This window comes from Schistocerca nitens, chromosome 8, assembly GCF_023898315.1.
Source record: "Schistocerca nitens isolate TAMUIC-IGC-003100 chromosome 8, iqSchNite1.1, whole genome shotgun sequence".
NCBI classification, from domain to species: domain Eukaryota; kingdom Metazoa; phylum Arthropoda; class Insecta; order Orthoptera; family Acrididae; genus Schistocerca; species Schistocerca nitens.
Window position 1 is genome coordinate 223,060,772 of NC_064621.1, and position 20,541 is coordinate 223,081,312.

The window sequence follows — 20,541 nt, forward strand, 5'->3', positions numbered from 1 at the left end:
AATGCACTAAAAAGTTAATCCAATCTTTGTCGCTCGAGTCCCAAAACTTTTATTTTCTCATACTAATTACATGTTTTCTAAGGATCTTCCAAACATATTTGTTTCAAACTTTCAGTAAATGTTACACAGTACCATCTGCATAATTTAACACAGCCTTTTTCCAAAAAACTGTATATTTTTGAATATATAAATAAAAAATTGCAAAAAAATGTTGTGAATTTTCATTACAATTGGAAAAAAAATCATCTTTAATAACTGAACTAAAATTTTGTAAAATCCCTGTGTTAAGTTGTAGCCCATATTCCAATAAATAATCTGTAAAAAGTTCAACTTCCTACCTCAAATACTTTGTGAGGAAAGATGTAATTTATAAGCGTTATTTTAACATTGCAAGTATAGGGCGTTCCGGAGCCCCTTAAGCGAATGTAATGACCTCTGAATATGGACTGAGTGTAAACCGAAGAAAGACTAAAGTAATGACGAGCAGGAGAAATGAAAATAGCGATACATTTAACATCAAAATTGAGAATCACGAAGTACTGTAGTATCTCATCCACTTTGTCTGAAACAGATGAGCCCCCCCCCCCCCCCCTTATGGATGACACTTCCTGTTTCCGAAAGCTCGAAAAGTTAGTCACGGTGGTAGTACCCTTCCATTTAAATTTTTGTTTAATTTGGATATCGGCTGTTGAAAACCAAGTGAGATGTTCTAATAGAGTTGTTAAGTTATTGAAATAAAAAATTGCAGAGATAATATGAGAACATTTGCCCGCAGTGTTGTAAAAACTTGGCAGGCGGAGGGCGATTGGCCTTACGGGATTTATTGAGGACGAGTGCTAGTTCGAACGACAGGCTGTGGTGCAGTATCGGACTCGGGGCTGCATGCGTTATGTCTCAAGGTGCGGTGTGGGCCCCACCTGTTGCGACCAACAGTAAGTAATACGCTACGGTCTGGCCCGGCGCGACTGCGGTTTCTGCAAATGCAGCCAGCTCCAACTCCCAGCCCAGCCGGAACTAGTTATGAGCACCTAGCCACAGGGGAGCACGGATTTGCGCTGCGCCGCACAACCCCGTTGGCCAGGGCTGCCGCGCATTGCTATTATCGAGCCTAGCAGTCTTCCATGTAGGAGCAGCAAGTAGTCAAGACTCGGCTGCCTCCGCGCTCTAAGGGTGTGGAGCGTTATCGTGTCTCTGTTGCATTGGAATAGGGACACTGTGACGTGAGCCTCTTAATCTTTGTCCATTACGTTATAATTACTCTTAGTGTTGCTGTACGTCTTTTGCATTGGCCATTTGTGAAATTTACGTACTGCTGCGCACGTTGTAATGTTGATGCATTAAGTGGTTCTGAAAGCGGTGCTGATTTGCAAGTCAATAAAAGCGGGTTAAAAGCTGTGAGCTATCTTGGGAAGTTAACCTTGCATTACTGAGCAACTGTAAAAATTGTCAAGACGAGACGTTATAATCTCACGCACATTCGCATTTAAGATTGATGATCTTAGTTAGGGTTACTGATCAACACATGGTTCCACTTTACTCAAAAAGTAATGACAAAGCAACTACCGGAAGATATTCTGAACTTCACAATCGAATTACACTGCGTTGCAATTTAAGATAACATTAGATATTTTAGATCTAAACTTGAAATTAAGGTGATTAAATTTTCAGTTAGGCTGAACTTAAGAAATCCATTGTCCTACGGACTTAGCAGAGACGCGCTTAGCCAGAGATCGTACCACTTCAGACGCTCGCCGCAGACAGACTGGCCTAGGCCCCTACCGAGGGTGCTTCACAGATACAAACGGAAGTGACCAGAGAGACAGCTTCCTATACCAACATGACAAGGGACAGACAGGACCATACTAAGAATAGAAACCTCTTTGCTTTTAGAAAGTGTAGCTACCTGTTCCGACGTTGGTCTTACTGTTCTCTAGCACACAGGCTTGTCTGCTACCATCAAGCATGCAACTAGAAATACATTTGCTGATTCATCCTTTCACATAGAAGGGAAGGGGGATGACAGTATCTTATCATATACAGTATATAAAAGATAGCGGATGTAGGTTCCGTATGAGACTGTGTGGCATGAATTACATATAAACTGTGTTTTAAAGTGTAGTAGTGTGACAGATCGTTCTTGATAATGTGTAAACATAACACGTTCCACTGCTCAGTCTCCTCCCAGATAGAGTTAGAAACACCACAGTAAATTTAGAAGTGGAATGTATGCCGTAAATGACAACAGATTTAAGAAATTAACATGAAAGGAATCCAACAGAGACCTTTCAACGTTTAGGCAGATTTTGCTCGATGGGTTGAGACAGGAAGCTCCAAAGAGCGGGCAAGGTCCCTTCGTTGTGTAATCATTTGATTTGGTCTCTCCTTTGTCGTTCAGTCGCGCCCAGTTTGGTTATGTTCTGAAGAGGTCCTTGTTTGAAATGTACGCTACATGGTCATAAGTATCCAGACACCTGTTAGTCGATATGAATTATGACGGCTTGAACTCTGCTGGGGGCACATCCAGTTATCTGTCTGAATGTGTATGGGGCAATGGCAGCTCATTCTGCCCCAAGAGCCGAAACCGCACAAGACAGTGACATTAGACGCTGGGGACTGGAACCCAATCGACATTCTGACGCATCCCAGAGGTGTTCTATTCGGTTCAGGTCCGGGCTCCGGACAGAACAAGCCGATTTAAGGAATGTCATTGTTCACAAACCACTGCCACACATATGACACGGTGCACTGTCATGCTGAAGGAGTCATCGTCGTAAAATATGTTCATATCCTTTCCCATTTAGCATTTTCTGAAGCGCAATGAGGTTACCACATCCTAACCACGAAAAACAACTCACTACCGTAACACCACCTCCTCAGTACTTCAGTGTTGTTACTACACGTGATGACAGGCAACGCTCTCCAAGCATTCATTAAAGCCAATCGCTTCCATCGGATTCTCACAGTGTATAGCTTGTTCACCACTACAAATCGCTCGTTTAGTCATTCACTGTCCACTAGCATCGGTCATTACATCCCTTCAAGCTTCACTTAGTTCTTAGTGTGTGCGCCTACATCTACATGGATACTGTGCATACCACATTTAAGTGCCTAGCAGAGGGTTCATCGAACCACCTTTACAATTCTGTATTATTCCAATTTTGTACAGCACGCGGAAAAAAACGAACTCCTATATATTTCCGTGCGAGCTGTGATTTCCCTTATTTTATTATGACGATCGTGATCCCTAGGTAGGTCGGCGTCAACAAAATATTTTCGCTTTCGGAGGAGAAAGTTGGTGATTGAAATTTCGCGAGAAGTCTCCGCCGCAACGGAAAACGGATTTGCTTTAATGATGCCCACTCCAAATCCTGTATCATTTCAGTGACACTCTCTCCCCTATTTCGTGATAACACAGAACGTGCTACCATACTTTGAACTTTCTCGATGTACTTCGTCAGTCTTATCTGTTAAAGATCACACACCGCGCAGCAGTATCCTAAAAGAGGACGGACAAGCGTAGTGTAGGCAATCTGCTTAGTAGGTCTATTACGTTTTCTAAGTGTCCTGCCAAGGTTACCCTTCCCCACAAGATTTGCTAGACGCTGCAATTTAAGTTGTTCATAACTGTAATTCCTAGGTATTTAGCTGAATTTACGGCCTTTAGATTTAACTGATTTATCGTGTAACCGAAGTTTAACGGATTCCTTTTAGCACTCATGTGGATGACCGCACACTTTTCGTTACCTAGGGTCAATTGCCAATGTTCACACCTTACAGATATCTTTTCTAAATCGTTTTGCAATTTGTTTTCATCTGCTGATGACTTTATTAGTCGATAAACGACAGCATCATCTGCAAACAACGTAAGACAGCTGCTCAGATTGTCTCCTAAATCGTTTATATAGATAAGTAACAGCAAAGGGCCTATAACACTACCTTGTGGAACGCCAAAAATCACTTCTGTTTTGCTCGACGACTTTGTCAGTTACTACGAACTGTGTCCTCTCTGACGGGAAATCTCGAATCCAGTAACATAACAGATAATATTCAATAACCACGCAATTTCTCGACAAGCCGCTTTTGTGGTACAGTGTCAAAAGCCTTCTGTAAATATACAAATACAGAATCAGTTTGATATCCCTTGTCAATAACACTCAACACTTCGTGTGAGTAAAGAGATAGTTGTGCTTCACAAGTATGATGTTTTCTAAATCCGAGTTGACTGTATGTCAATAGACCGTTTTTTTCCCGAGGCAATTCATAATGTTCGAACACAGTAATATGCCCCAAAGTCGTCCTGCTTATCGACGTTAATGATACGGGCCTGTAATTCTGGTACATTGCTCCTGGTACCTTTCTTGAATACTGGTGTGATCTGTGCAACTTTACAGTCTGTGGGTACGGATCTTTCGCCGAGCGAACGGTTGTATATGATTGTTAAGTACGGAGCTATTGTATCAGCATACTCTGAAAGGAACTTAACTGGTACACAGTCTGGACCGGATGACTTGCGTTTGTTAAGGGGTTTAAGTTGCTTCACTACTCCGAGGATATCTACTTTTACGTTACTCCTGTTGGCAGCTGTTCTTGATTCGAATTCTGGGATATTTACTTTGTCTTCAAATGGCTCAAATGGCTCTGAGCACTATGTGACTCAACTGCTGTGGTCATAAGTCCCCTAGAACTTAGAACTACTTAAACCTAACTAACCTAAGGACAGCACACAACACCCAGCCATCACGAGGCAGAGAAAATCCCTGACCCCGCCGGGAATCGAACCCGGGAACCCGGGCGTGGGAAGCGAGAACGCTACCGCACGACCACGAGATGCGGGCAGTTTGTCTTCTTTGGTGTAAGATTTTCGGTAGGCTGTGTGTAGTAACTCTGCTTTGGGAGCGTCTTATTAGGAGCTGCTCGTTCATTGTATCCAGTTCTTTTTACGTCCCTTCGCGCAGCCATTGTGGTAGCTGAACTGCTGTAGAACACTGAAACTCATGAGTGATGCCTCCCGCTGATTCCAAGCAACTTGTAATGCCATCAGTCCCAATGCTTGACGGTCCCTGCTAGTCACTACATGAGGTCTGTCTAGTCTTCTATTAGATGTGCTTGTCCATCTGCGTTGCCGCTTCAAAATCACATCACCAGCAGTCACCTGGGCAGCTTTAGAAATGCTAAGATGTTCTAGTACTATGAAAACTGGACACACACACTTCACCTTTTCTCACCTGTTTGTGTGGCTTCTTTCACTTCACCATACCGGTGTGTTGATTCAGACAATACCTGTTGAGCCGTGTTGCGGCTCGCTTTGATGCCACTGGTAGGCTGGCATAGGGTAATAGGGATAGTGGCGTCTCATTTTCTTCTGGTGTTTACAGTAGCCACGACGTTTGCTAGAGTTGTCTGTCCGCGAGTGGCAGCAGCACTGGTTATCGATATCTAGTACCGTGGTACTATCTTTGGAAGGACGTCAAGTGTATTCCGGGTCGGGTGTGTCGGTAGTTCGGTTGAGACGGAGCTGGAGGGAGGTCCGGCAGCGTAAGGACATGCCGGGAGCGCTGGCGCCACGCAGGCATTGCCGGATCGAGGGGCTGTAGTTTCGAGGCCCACAAACTCGTTGTCCACCGGATCCAGGACGTTTTGAGTTGAATGAATATTTAGCTAGTAGTGAAACCTCCATTATTTTGAGATCAAGCCGTTTGTTCGTGTGGTGCTGCTTGCAGGGTCGCTAAGACGAAAAGCAACGAGTGGAGTGTCTGGAGTTGGTGAAGTTAATTAGCCATTCTCCACCTTTTGTTATTAATCATTGAATTCCTTGTGTTTACTGATGAAGTTCAACCAGCGGTATTTTTCTGCCTAGTGGCCGCTAACACCCCAGTTACCTGCCCTTGGAGGTTAGCGTATTTTCGCGGCAGTGTACTTTTCCTCACCTTGCCACTACTGTCCGGTAGGGCGTGTAGTTTGACAGCCTCCTTGATTGTGGTTCGGATATTTTGTTCTTTTGGACTGCCTAGGTCGTAGTGGTTCCTTCTGCTTCTGGATGTTCTAAACACCGGATTCTGAAGACGCAGTACTCCCCGCCGGTTCCGCCTTGCCTGGGTTATTCCATCGTTGTGTTGGTTACCTGACGTTAGGTAGATTTTGCAAGAGTGTTGATCTGCGTTTAAACTGTCACTAGTTTGAGTTGCCATCCAGTGAAGTGAATACAACTCTTGGCTGCCTGTCTCGTCGTTTTCGAAGTTAAGCGATTTTCCCAGGTCGATCCTTGGAGCACTGTTTGAGGCCCACTTCTCTCTTGATTTGGTCAGATTGCGATGATTGTCAATAAGGCCTTCAGCCGTGAATGCAAATTGTCTAAAGAATTTTTTATTAGATGTCTTAACAGTCAAATTTGATAATTGTTCCTTATTGTCAACCATATATGTAATTAGGTCCAAATAGTGTGTGTGATTTAAAATTAAAAAAAAAAAGATTAACAAACGGTAACTGAGTAAGGCCCCGTCCACACCGAAATCTGCCTTACCCTAAGTACCACGTCTCACCTGTGAATGATCTCAACTTGAAAAATGTACAAGCTATGGAATACAAATTTGTTGAAAAGTTGCTCGTACGACGGTCGTTCAATAAGTAATTTTTAAAAAGCCATTAATATACATAGACAAATGTCCTTGTTGGTGCTTCACATCTGACGTTTGTTCTGTGCGGCGGTGAAGTTTCGAACCATTCTCGCCTATGACAGAGCCGTAGTACAGCGTCAAAATGGCGTCTACGTATGACTCACGCAAAGACCTTGTAAAAAATAACTAGACTCGCTGATGGCGCTGCAGTCGCAGGATAATTTGAACCTTCGGCTGGGCGCCATTATAGTGGTTGTAGTCTGATGTGTTGTGTAGTATTGTTGTTTATGAAGACCCTGATTCAACGTTGTATATTTGTTGGGGCGTACATACAGTATTTGTTACTCGTAATTCTACTGTCTGTACGTTCCAATCAAAAGAAGTACAATGGTGAAGAGTTGTGCAGCGATTACTTGTACAAATAAATTCGAGAAAGGAACGAATATTACATTTCACAGCTATGTGAATATTTTAAGTTGTTTTGTATGTCGGTGCACTTGCTTAATAAATCAAAATATCCACGGGTGTACTGCCGGTCTACAGTGTCCAACGGGCACAATGTTTCGGCGATCATACATGTCGCCATCATCAGGTGAACTGACGGACTGAGCTCCTGTGAACGTGCCGGCACGGAGATTCGTACACTATGGCTGCTCAGGGGGAACTGGGTTCGGTCGCGGCGGCGGCCGATTTAAATACCCTCCGCCCGCGGCGCGCTCACTCCGCCGTCCGCGCCCCGCGCCACGGTCGCGCGGTGAAACAGATTGCGACGGCGTCTGAGATGACGTCGGTGTGATGGCTCTGTCCGCCGTGGTCGTCACAACTATACGTTTGCTCGATTTACTCTTGACTAACCCAATCGCTGGTTCCCAAGCCTTGCTAAGATTATAGCCACAGTCACGGTTTATGAGGTCGTCATTGGTGCGAATTTCGATGGCCTCTCTAACAACGCTGTCCCAGTATCTCGACGTCTGTACCAGAATCCTCGTGCGTTCATACTCCATAGCGTGATTTTCCGACAAACAATGTTCAGCGACCGCCGACTTGCTCAGATACGTCAGTCGAGTGTGCCTCTGGTGTTCACGGCATCGATCCTCGACGGTAGGCATCGTCTGACCAATATACGACTTGCCACATTAACACGGAATCTGGTACACGCCGGCCTTCCTCAAACCGAGGTCATCTTTGGCGCTCCCCACCAGTGCACGAGTTTTATTCGGAGGACAAAACACAGTTCCGACCCGGTGTTTCTTCAAAATGCGGACGATTTTCCCCGTTAGTGCGCCTGTGTATGGAATAAACGCAGTGCCTACCTCCTCCCTCGTGATTTCATCCATCTCCACAGGTTGTGCTGTAGTGGTTGGGCGGAGAGGACGTTGAATCTGCCACTCGGAGTACCCATTTTTACAGTTCTCAGATGTTCCAATTCCTGGGGTAGACTCTCTGCGTCAGAGATAGTGCGCGCCCTATGTACTAGAGTTTTAAGTACCCCATTCCTCTGTGAAGGGTGGTGGCAGCTGTCTGCGTGCAGATACAGATCAGTGTGCGTTGTCTTCCGATACACCCCATGACCTAGGGTGCCGTCAGGCCTTCTCTTGACCAAGACGTCAAGGAAAGGTAGTTTACCCTCCGTTTCAGTCTCCATAGTGAATTTGATGTTGGGGTGTATGGAGTTTAGATGTGTAAGGAAGTCAAGGAGTTTATCCATACCATGTGGCCAGATGACGAACGTGTCGTCCACGTAACGGAAAAAGCAAGTAGGTTTCCATTCGGATGACGACAGGGCTTCCTCCTCGAAGTTCTCCATGTACAAATTCGCTACCACCGGTGAGAGTGGGCTACCCATGGCGACTCCCTCCGTTTGTTCGTATGGAGCTGGTGGGGAGCGCCAAAGATGACCTCGGTTTGAGGAAGGCCGGCGTGTACCAGATTCCGTGTCAATGTGGCAAGTCGTATATTGGTCAGACGATGCGTACCGTCGAGGATCGATGCCGTCAACACCAGAGGCACACTCGACTGATGTATCCGAGCAAGTCGGCGGTCGCTGAACATTGTTTGTCGGAAAATCACGCTATGGAGTATGAACGCACGAGGATTCTGGTACAGACGTCGAGATACTGGGACAGCGTTGTTAGAGAGGCCATCGAAATTCGCACCAATGACGACCTCATAAACCGTGACTGTGGCTATAATCTTAGCAAGGCTTGGGAACCAGCGATTGGGTTAATCAAGAGTAAATTGAGCAAACGTATAGTTGTGACGACCACGGCGGACAGAGCCATCACACCGACGTCATCTCAGACGCCGTCGCAATCTGTTCCACCGCGCGACCGTGGCGCGGGGCGCGGACGGCGGAGTGAGCGCGCCGCGGGCGGAGGGTATTTAAATCGGCCGCCGCCGCGACCGAACCCAGTTCCCCCTGAGCAGCCATAGTGTACGGATCTCCGTGGCGGCACGTTCACAGGAGCTCAGTCTGTCAGTTCACCTGATGATGGCGACATGTATGTTCGCCGAAATATTGTGCCCGTTGGACACTGTAGAACAGCAGTACACCCGTGAATATTTTGATTATCAAATACGCCGGGAGAAACTCAAGAATTGCTTAATAAATGTTTTTGTAACTCGGTATTAGCATAATGTCTGTGCATCTATTTCCAGGTTTCCTTTCTCAAAACCAGAGCTGTTACAAAAATGGTTACAAGCTGTCGGGAGGCAAGATTTCCGACCGATAGAATTCCATTTTATATGTTCTGATCATTTTGAAAAAAGTTGACTGATCGGTAGTGTTTTGATGGTCTAGGTTAGGTTGAAACTTGATAATTTGGTCATGAGTTGCCAAAGCACTATGCCATATATAACGCACTTCTCGTCATAAAATCTAAAGCAAGGTAGAGTCAGAAAATATCTATTAATATAGTGGGCAAATCTTCGAGTATTTTGATGCATTTTGCATACATCTATCGTAAATGAACTACGAAAAATGTTAGGGGTCCAGTACATAACTTTTAGCTACGGCAGATTGCATGTAGTACGTAAGATAAATTCATAAACAGTGACTAGTTGCTGTTTGTTCATAAATTAAAAAGTATATTGTAGTAACGTATTTAAATGAGGCATTATGTTTGCGACCTAACTCAAGGGAAGGCATTTTCTAGCCAAAAGCGATGTATAAACATTCGAACTCCGCGCGACAGTTTACCACTCTAATGGCCGCCGGCCAGCTATTCAATTTGTCCGCTCTTCACAGTCGACCATTCGTGCGGTTGTGGGGGCCTGGACTCATGTTACAAACAGCGTGTTGTTATTGAATTCTTGTGTGCAGAAAAAGAAACCGTGGTGAACATCCATATACGTTTGTGTGCAGTGTATGGCGATGCAGTTGATAGGAGTACAGTTGGGCGATGGGCAACGAAAGTTGCAGCCTCAGGAAATGCGAAAACAGAGCTCCATGATCAGCGACGCTTGGGACGTCCTGTCACAGCCACTGCTCCAGACGTGCTGAATCGTGCGAATGCCATTAAACGTTCGACCGGCGCATCACAACACGACAGAGGGCTCTGCAGCTGTCGGTCAGCATGAAATTGCATCTGCAACGATCGAGACTTAAGTCTGAGAACCCGGGAACACATCACCAAATTGGGTTGGATATCACTACCTCATCCACCATACAGTCCAGACCTGGCACACAGGGACTTCCATCACTTTGGGCTGCTTAAAGATTTTCTACAGGGAACACACTTTGAAGGTGACGAGAGTGTCGGTGATGCAGTGAAAACATCGCTGCGCCTACGGAACAAGAGGTAGGGAATACATGCTGTTCCACAACGTTGTCGTACGGCAATAGAACGAAATCGAGACAACGTAGAAAAATAGGGCATGGACAAGACATATTGCTGTATATTGTCACCAAATTGTGACTTCAAATGGTTCAAACGGCTCTGAGCAATATGGGACTTAACTCCTGAGGTCATTGAGGTCATCAGTCCCCTAAAACTTAGAACTACTTAAACCTAACTAACCTAAGGACATCACACACATCCATGACCGAGGCAAGATTCCAACCTGCGACCGTAGCGGTCGCGCGGTTCCCGACTGAAGCACCTAGAACCGCTCGGCCACTCCGGCCGGCAAATTGTGACTCTTAACAATAAAGAGAGAAAGAATAAAGGGAGAAGAGAAGTTTGTGGCACAACTTGACTAGAAGAAGGGATCGGTTGGTAGGACATGTTTTGAGGCATCAAAGGATCACAAATTTAGCATTGGAGGGCAGCGTGGAGGGTAAAAATCGTAGAGGGAGACCAAGAGATGAATACACTAAGCAGATTCAGAAGGATGTAGGTTGCAGTAGGTACTGGGAGATGAAGAAGCTTGCACAGGATAGAGTAGCATGGAGAGCTGCATCAAACCAGTCTCAGGACTGAAGACCTCAACAACAACAATAATAAATATGTCTGAGAAAAAAATGTGGGGCATTACTTATTGAAAGACACTCGTACCATGCAATATAATACTGAGTTTGAATTGTTATTACACTTAATTGTACATATTTTTTAAGAAATGCGGGGTACTGAATATGAAAACTTTTCATAGGTAGACTACGTCGTCACAGTGTAAGCTCCCCTGGTGACGCGTCTGTCATGTCCAAGCTTCGAAAAAGAACTGGCCAACCGCTAGAATATGATGTCTCTATTTCGAACTGGGACAACGAAAGTGTGCTCCCCCCAAGACATAAGCTATCGTTCTCACGTATTATTTCGCTTAAGTTTTTGTGACTTCAAGGTATACATTTCAGTGTGTCCACGAAAATATGGCTGTACACGAGCTAAATAATACTGTCACAGAAGAAAACTGTTGATAAAATATAAAAGCATGATTCTGATTGGCTACTGAGCCGGTTAGAAGCCTGTAACGTACACCGCTGGCCGCGGAGTGCGTAAATTAATTGGTACCCTACCAATTTTCCAGCTAAAAAACTTTTGTAAATGACGAAATTCAATCATCACGCTTCCTCTACGTCTGGTTTTATTAACAGGCAGCCAGCATTGTGTCTTTGCACAGGAAGAAAAAATTCCTTGTGCAGCAATCTTTATCCGGTATTACACGACACATCTATTGTACAAAGTATACATTAGCGCCCCAAGCAAACAAGTCTGGAAATGACAACCTTTTCGTTAGCCCTATTGCCCGATACTCCGAACGTGTATGTCTGCACCAGCACGCCAAGGGTATACGGGGTGCAATTTTAAGTTGACAAACCAGAATAACTCGAAAAATAAGCTTCACACGTAAAAATGTGTAGAATGCAATGTTGATTATTTTCGAGGGGGACATCTGCTGGCGCTAAAATTAGCCCGCCACCGCAGTCCCCTAGTGGTGGTGGTACGGGAGGCAACTTAAATATTTCAAATGGGACCCCCATTTTTTGTTGCAGAATCAGATTCTACATAAAAAACTACGCACATTTTGTCTCAAACATTTGTTTTGATTCTTGATAGTTGGCGCTGTAATTCAAGAATATCCATGTTCTCATTTTTGCGCAGAAAATAGTTCCGGGCAGATAAAAAATACTTATTTACTTCGTAAATTTTGATTCCCTAAAACTATAACTCTCTCTCCCTCCCCATAGGGTGGGGTTTGAGAGAGAGGCATTAGAGTCATTGGTCAAATGGGTCAACATTTGTAAAACTCTAATTCCTCTCTCTCAAACCCCACGATATGGGGGAAGGAGAGGGGGGGGGAGAGGGAGAGAGAGAGAGAGAGAGAGAGAGAGAGAGAGAGAGAGAGTGTGTGTGTGTGTGTGTTTTTGTTTTAGGGAATCAAAATTTACGAAGTAAATAAGTATTCTTTACTTATTCGTAACCATTGTCCACGCAAAAGTGAGGACATGGATCTTCTTGAATTACAGCGCCAACTACCAAGAATCAAAACAAATGTTTAGGACAAAATGTACGTAGTTTTTATGTAGAATCTGAATCTGCAATAAAAAATGGGGGTTCTCATTTGAAATATTTAAGTTGCCTCCCGTACCACCACCACTAGGTGTTGACCCATTTGACCAATGACTCTAATGCCTCTCTCTCAAACCCCACCCTATATGCAGGACTGCAGGTTTGTTTACGTCGTTGAAGTGAAAACAGATACTTCTGTAAAGCTGCTATCTACTCACACTGAAACTTGTGAGAGGTCTAGGTCCACGTTTATTAAGCGGTTACTGTTATCTTGTGCATCTGAATTAAATTACGTTGTGATTATACAGACTTATAGACTAAAGTGTCCGTTTTATGTTGGTACAAGCAAATGATTATGATTACGTTTCACAGCATTTCAGACATGGAGGACGCAATTATCTATGTGGCATCTGCCGATACATTGTCCGCCTTAGTCGTTGGGAGAAGAGCTTAAGGGAGACGTAATGTCAGGAGTAGGAAGAAGGGATGAAGGCAGGGACGTATATTCCCTGTTAATGAAGGAGTTAAGGCCGTAGGATCAGATCCCCGGAAATTTAGGAACTTCGTGGGAGTGGATGTTATTTTGACAAGCTGCTGTCGATCTTACGTGACGGGTTTCGCGCAAGTCACATAGTAACAAGAGAAGCTGTTCCACAATGGTGCGACGGGTAAGATGCAAAATGGCTTTCACAGTACTTTCACCAATTAAGGCGATACGTGCAAGTAAAATTACAAGCACATTCATGTAAAACATACAAAATCAGAATTAAACCTTTGTACCTTATCATAGAACAGTTTATGTAGAGGATCATACAGACACATTTTTCCTTGCTATATGCTTCAATAAACGCGCTTATACGCACGTTAAAAAAACGTTTTGCATCACCTCGGTTCCGGCAATTCCGGAAGCCGTACATAAAATTGGATTAGAGATCGACATAAACATCATTTTCGCCCTTTTTGTTGCTCATGAAAACCACACATTCCATGTTGTACCACCATACAGCGAGATCTTCAGAGGTGGTGCTCTAGATCACTGTACACCGGTACCTCTAATACCCAGTAGCACGTCCTCTCGCATTGATGCATGCCTGTATTCATCGTGACATACTATCCATAAGTTCATCAAGGCACTGTTAGTCCAGATTGGTCCACACCTCAACGGCAATTCGGCGTAGATCCCTCCGAGTGGTTGGTGGGTCACGTCGTCCATGAACAGCCCTTTTCAATCCATCCCAGGCAGGTGCGATAGGGTTCACCTCTGGAAAACATGATTGCCACTCTATTCGAGCGATGTCGTTATTCTGAAGGAAGCCATTCACAAGATGTGCAAGATGGGGGCGCGAATTGTCGTCCATGAAGACGAATGCCTCGCCAATACGCTGCCGATATTGTTGCACTATCGGTCGGAGGATGGCATTCACACATCGCACAGCCGTTATGGCGCCGTCCATGACTACCAGCGGCGTACGTCGGCCCCACACAATGCCACCCCAAAACAGCAGGGAACCTCCACTTTCCTGCACTGGCTGGACGGTATGTCTAAGGCGTTCAGACTGACCGGGTTGCCTCCAAACACGTCTCCGATGATTGTCTGGTTGAAGGCATATGCGACACTCATCGGTGAAGAGAACGTGATGCCAATCCCGAGCGGTCTATTCGGCATGTTGTTGGGCCCATCTGTACCGCGCTGCATGATGTCGTTGCAAAGATGGACGTCGGCAGTGAAGTTGCACATCATGCAGCCTATTGCGCACAGTTTGAGTCGTAACACGACGTCCTGTGGCTGCACGAAAAGCATTATTCAACTTGGCGGCGTTGCTGTCAGGGTTCCTCCGCGAGCCATAATCCATAAGTAGCGGTCATCCACTGCAGTAGTAACCCTTAGGCGGTCTGAGCGAAGCTTGTCATCGACAGATCCGTCTCTCTGTGATTTCCATGTCCGAACAACGTCGCTTTGGTTCAGTCGGAGACACCTGGACACTTCCCTTGTTGGGAGCCCTTCCTGGCACAAAGTAACAATGCTGACGCGATCGAACCGCGGTATTGACGGTCTAGGCATGGTTGAACTACAGACAACGCCAGCCGTGTACCTCCTTCCGGGTGGAATGAGTGGAACTGATCGGCTGTCGGATATCCTCCGTCTAATAGGAGCTGCTCATACATGGTTGTTTACATCTTTGGGCGGGTTTAGTGACATCTCTGAACAGTCAAAGGGACTGTGTCTGTGATACAATATGCATCGTCAACGTCTATCTCCAGGAGTCCTGGGAAGCGGGATCCTGCAAACCTTTTATTGACGTGTGTACTTTGTAAGTAGCCACTTTCGCTACTTAGTTTTCAGGCTACTTTATTGTCCGAAAGTTACCTGACAAAACTGGACATTGATGCTTGAAAAATTGGGAACGTTTATAAGATGTTCTCGTAAGGGGGGAGGGGGGTTGAGTCATGACCCCCTATGACAACTCTTCCTTCCGCAATTGGATCCGCGCCTGTTCTTGTGTTCGGTTTCGGCCGAATTGGCCTTCTTCGGACTGGACACCAAAATACAAAACTATTACTGTCCCCGGCGTCAGCAATTGCACGTCGTTATAGTGCACGCACTGGGTCCGCCGACTGACGCCTCTAGGAGCAAGAGCCCTGCACTCTTGTGTTAAATCTGAAGTGGACCTAATTCGGCCGAAATCGGTCATAACAATTAATGAAACTATTTTTCATTAAACTTGTTTTCGTTGTCCTTTATTGCCTCCTCTTGTTTTATGTAGGCCATTCAGCTGTCAGCTATATGCCTATTCTTCTCACAAGGGAACCTCCCCATCGCACCCCCCTCAGATTTAGTTGGCTCAGTGGATAGGCCTTGAAAAACTGAACACAGATCAATCGAGAAAACAGGAAGAAGTTGTGTGGAACTATGAAAAAAATTAGTAAAATATACAAACTGAGTAGTCCATGTGCCAGATAAGCAACATCAAGGTGAATGTTAGCTCAGGAGCGCCGTGGTCCCGTGGTTAGCGCGCGTAACTGCGCAACGAGAGGACCTTGGTCCAAGTCTTCCCTGCACTGAAAATTTTACTTTCTTTATTTTCGCAAAGTTATGATCCGTCCGATCGTTCATCGACGTCTCTGTTCACTGTAATAAGTTTAGTGTCTGTGTTTTGCGACCGCACCGCAAAACCGTGCGATTAGTAGACGAAAGGACGTGACTCTCCAATGGGAACCGAAAACATTTGATCGCAAGGTCATAGGTCAACCGATTCCTCCACAGGAAAATACGTCTGATATATTCTATACGACACTGGTGACGGCATGTGCGTCACATGACAGGAATATGTTGTCGACCCACCTAACTTGTACACTTAGCGAATGGGTAAAAATAAAAAATTAGACTATTCACTCGAGGGAAGACTTGAACCTAGGACCTCTCGTTCCGCAGCTGCTCTCGCTAACCACGGGACCACGGCGCTCCTTGACTCGCGTTCTCCTTGACGTTGCATTTCATCGCATGGACTACTCAGTTTGTATATTTTACTAATTTTTTCATAGTTCCACACAACTTCTTCCTGTTTTCTCGATTGATCTGTATTCAGTTTTTCAAGGCCTATCCACTGTGCCAACTTATAACTAAATCTGAGGGGGGTGCGATGGGGAGGTTCCCTTCTCAGGAGATTATATACTGGCTGTTTCATAAGTGAAGGGGGATCACTGCTATCAGCTGCAGCGGGATATTAAGCAAAATCAGCCGCGACGCACGACAATGTGTACCGGACCGGGATTCGAACCCGGGATCTCCTGCTTAGTAGGCATGTCCGGTAACCGCTGCGCCATCAGGGACACAGAGTTATCACAACTGCACGGACTATGTCGGTACGCCTCACAGCCGATCCACACTCCCATCGAACGTCACCTATCCGCAGTCCCTGTCCATTATACTTTATAAGCCTGGCTTGGGAATGCATCCACTTCCTTCAGTGCGAATGCACAAATATAGCCGACCTCCTGTGGGAATCTCTAAGTAGCGAACAGAAGTGCAATGGGCAGGGACTGCGGATACGTGGCGCTCGGTGGGAGTGTGAATTGGCCGTGAGGCGTAACGAGACAGTCCGTGCTGTTGTGATAACTCTGTGTCCCTGATGGCGCAGTGGTTAACGCACCTGCCTACTGAGCAGGAGATTCCGGGTTCGAATCTGGCGTCACGAAATTTTTAAAGTCTGAACAACAGTTTGTGTCTTGGACCCGTCACAGAGAGGTCTCGGGCATGTAGACTTCAGTCGCAAATGTGCAGCATTACTCGTGAACCGCACTGCTAAACTGCATGCAGGTTTCCCCGATGGATCGACAGCAGCCCTGCTGGAAACCTATCGGCCACAGTCTGAATGCGTCCCAGTATCGGTGGCGAACATCCCTTACCGTATGTCCTTTGTACGAGAGTATATCCTTAATAGAAGTTACGTCCTCCACACGGCCACGGATCCACACAGGACAGCATGGCAACTCTATACTGAATTGATGGGACAACCTCCCCTTAATAAGTTGGAACTTCGCCTACCTACTGTAAACTGGAAGCAAGTGTGGTCAAATGCGTTGTGGTACAAACTTGTTACCAACACACTGCCCACCAATCAGCGTTTAGCCGATATTCAGCTTCTCGCCTCCCCCAACTGTGGCGTGCCTGACACCAGAGAACACCGCCTGCAATGTCATGCTGTTTCCGATGTGTGGAGGACTTGACAGTCAATGGTGGCTCTCATTACTCGAACTACGCCGGCCCACGTCCATGTTGACAGTGTCATTGTACCGGATTTTAAATATTTCCCACGTGCAAAACACAATACTGCTGTGTGGATGTTGGGCCACACTTTCTACGCCATCATCGATCGGCAAATTCACGATGGACTCGCCTTTTTGACTTACATTTCGGAACAACATTCTAAGATCAAAAACAGTGAAAAACACCATGAATATTTTGCCTATTTCTTATCAGCTACAGTGCATCATGCATATGCGAAACTACACTTAACTAACACTTGTGAAGACGTGTGCGAGTTTCTATTATTCCCTCAATTGTTCATTTAGTCTCGCAATCGTGGTTACATGATTCGCACGCTGATTTCATTTTTGCGTCTTACATGTTGTTCTAACAAAGATAAGTCTTGATATATAGTTAGTGTCAAGTGGTGAAATAGAATCAGTCTCCATGTATCTGTGTATATTGTTATATGTCTACCTCTCTGACTTTCCCTTTTATATATGTATATATATATATATATATATATATATATATATATATATATATATATATATATATATATATATATATATATATTAGAGAAAAAAGGGAAAGTCAGAGAGAGAGAAACTGAGTAATAGGATGCGGTTCCACTGGGGAAATATAGTAATAAAAAAACAAAAATAAAAGAACAAAAGACAAAAAATAAAAAAAGGAAATATAAAAAAGAAAAAAGAAAAAAATTACATCGGTTCTCGTCCGATCACTGAAGTTAAGCAACATCGTAAAAAAGAAAAAAATAAAGAAAGAAGAAAAAACAAAAAACAAAAATCCCGATCCGGTACACATTTTCGTTTTTTGCCGCCGATTTCGCTTAAGGAGAAGTTTGCTATCTTTGGCTCGAAAAAAGCATGTTCTTTGAGAATTTTTGCTCGGGATGTGTTATAGAGAGCAGTTTCAAATTTGGTCAAAATATTTATTGATATTTCCTCTACAAACTGGAATTTTTTCGACCGGAAATGTCGAAGAGCAAAGGCGGAAGTACCGTCGGAGCGAAACAAAATTTCGATGTAAACCTCCACGCGCGGTATGTCACAGGTCAGCCGGCTCGTCTGAAGTTACCATACTGCGCGATAAAACAAAAGCCATTTCGAGAAAACGCGTTTTCGTTCTTCTCGATCTGGGCCATCCTGCGCTGCTCCAGAGCCGCTCGTACTGCCGGTGAAAAGCGGTTTTCGGCCGCTTGATTCCGGTGGTCGTCCGAATTCTTGGCGAACTGCGTTGAATAGAGTCCCAGGGTGACGTCCATCGTTGTCATGGTCTTCAGAGTTGCTGGTTACCCTTCGTTGATGCTGCTGCTCAATGCCAAGAAAGTCGCAATCTCCACAGTCTTTGCACCAGAATGCAAATGCTTGGGGGCTAACTTCCAAACACATGCGTTCAAACTTTCATTTGAATTTTGTGTGTTTCCTCCAAAGCACCGGTACAATAACTTGTCCTCCGAAAGAAAAAAAGTGGAGCGTCAAAAAGGCTGATTTCAGGCAGGTGCATTTTTTTTTGTTCAACCGCGAATAACAAACATTTCCGTTCCGTATTCGGAAAATCCGTTTCAGGGGTGCATTCTTACACTTTTATAGATCCAAAAACGCAATTTTTAAAAAATCGTTTTTTTCAACCAATAGTAAACCTCCCCTTATCGTCCCGGTGCAGCTGACAGCAGTGATCTCCCTTCAAATTACATATAGTGTTTGCTCTTTCGAAGGAACAGACACTATGCATTCAAATAATGTTTCATAATTCTTATTACAGACTTCTAGGAGTTGTAGAGGGTATTTAGACGATACATTTTTTATAAGGAACTCATGTCCGAAAATGTACCGTTTGGGATTAAAATAAGTTTGAAGATCGGATCAGTTTCGAATCTCCTGCTTCACTGGACGCACACAAACTGACAAGAGGGCGGTGTTGTCAGTCCCTGTAGTAATTACGACATCTCATACCATTATCGGCTGCGAGGAACTGATACGTTCACAACTATAGTCTGATTAAAATTTCATGGTAGCTGACGTCTGTCACTTGCCACTACAGTGTTACCACAACGGCTGCCGGTTACCGCACAATTATAGGAGACACACAGTAACGGCGTGTCACTTCACAATGAACGTGTAACGCACAGCTGTGTTGGAAGTGGCGGCCGCGAAGTATGCCGGAAATGCGACGTGCTCTGTCAAAAACTGATTTAATGTGACCAATGACTGAACTTCGCAGGCCTCGGGTTTTGTTGCACTGAATTTAAACTAAACCTAGCCGGAATGTTTCCGAAAAATGGCGGTCAGCAGCCCGCGGCAAAAGTAAAATCACGATCGCTTTATTCGCGGCGATTAAAACTAACCTCTACGAGCAAACTCGAGACAGAAAATCTTGAGTTTCAGCGCCAAAAGCAAACTGTAATTTCATGCTATCGTTTGTTACCTGAAACCATTCACACACTAGGAACACGAGCTGCGGTGTTACCAACCTGTGAGCAGTACTCGATCGCACTTGGCAGCATGTTATAGGTGACACAGGCAAATACCAGACGAAAATACAATAATAGGAAGAAAAATAAGAGCAAATAATGTCAATATGATGATGGAAACGACGTGCCAAAGAATTAGAAATAAAAACATTACATTTAAGCCAATTAACTGAATAAAAATAAGAACCAAACTCATAAGATAAGATTCAGTTGTATTTATGACTGTAGTGACTTAGTCTCAATTATGAATTGCAGTTTTCTTCTTCATATTTTTTAAAAAATCTTTATTCAATACAATACAATAGTAATCATACAACATAACCCACTACATAAACTAATAAGTGGGCCTTATAATTAATACAACAAACAGTTGCAGCTTCATACATTCATTAGTGGCTATTGTTGTTCCTATGTCCATGAATTGCAGTTTGCAAAAATGTGTGTTAAAGCGGTGTGATCTGAAGCTTATATAATGTAAGCCAATCTCAATGGTTGTGATAACTGTATGCGTGACGTGGAATCGCGTGTTGTGCAGAACTACCAGTTGTGTTTGGTTTATCAAACGTGTGTTTCATTAGCGCCGTTGTGTGTGTGTGTGTGTGTGTGTGTGTGTGTGTGTGTGTGTGTGTGTGTGTGTGAGTGTGTGTGTGTGTGTGTCGTAATTAAGTGTAATGAAACGTGAAATAAAAGTGCCAGAACCATGATTCGGGATCCCAAAACTTCAAGAAAGGTAGC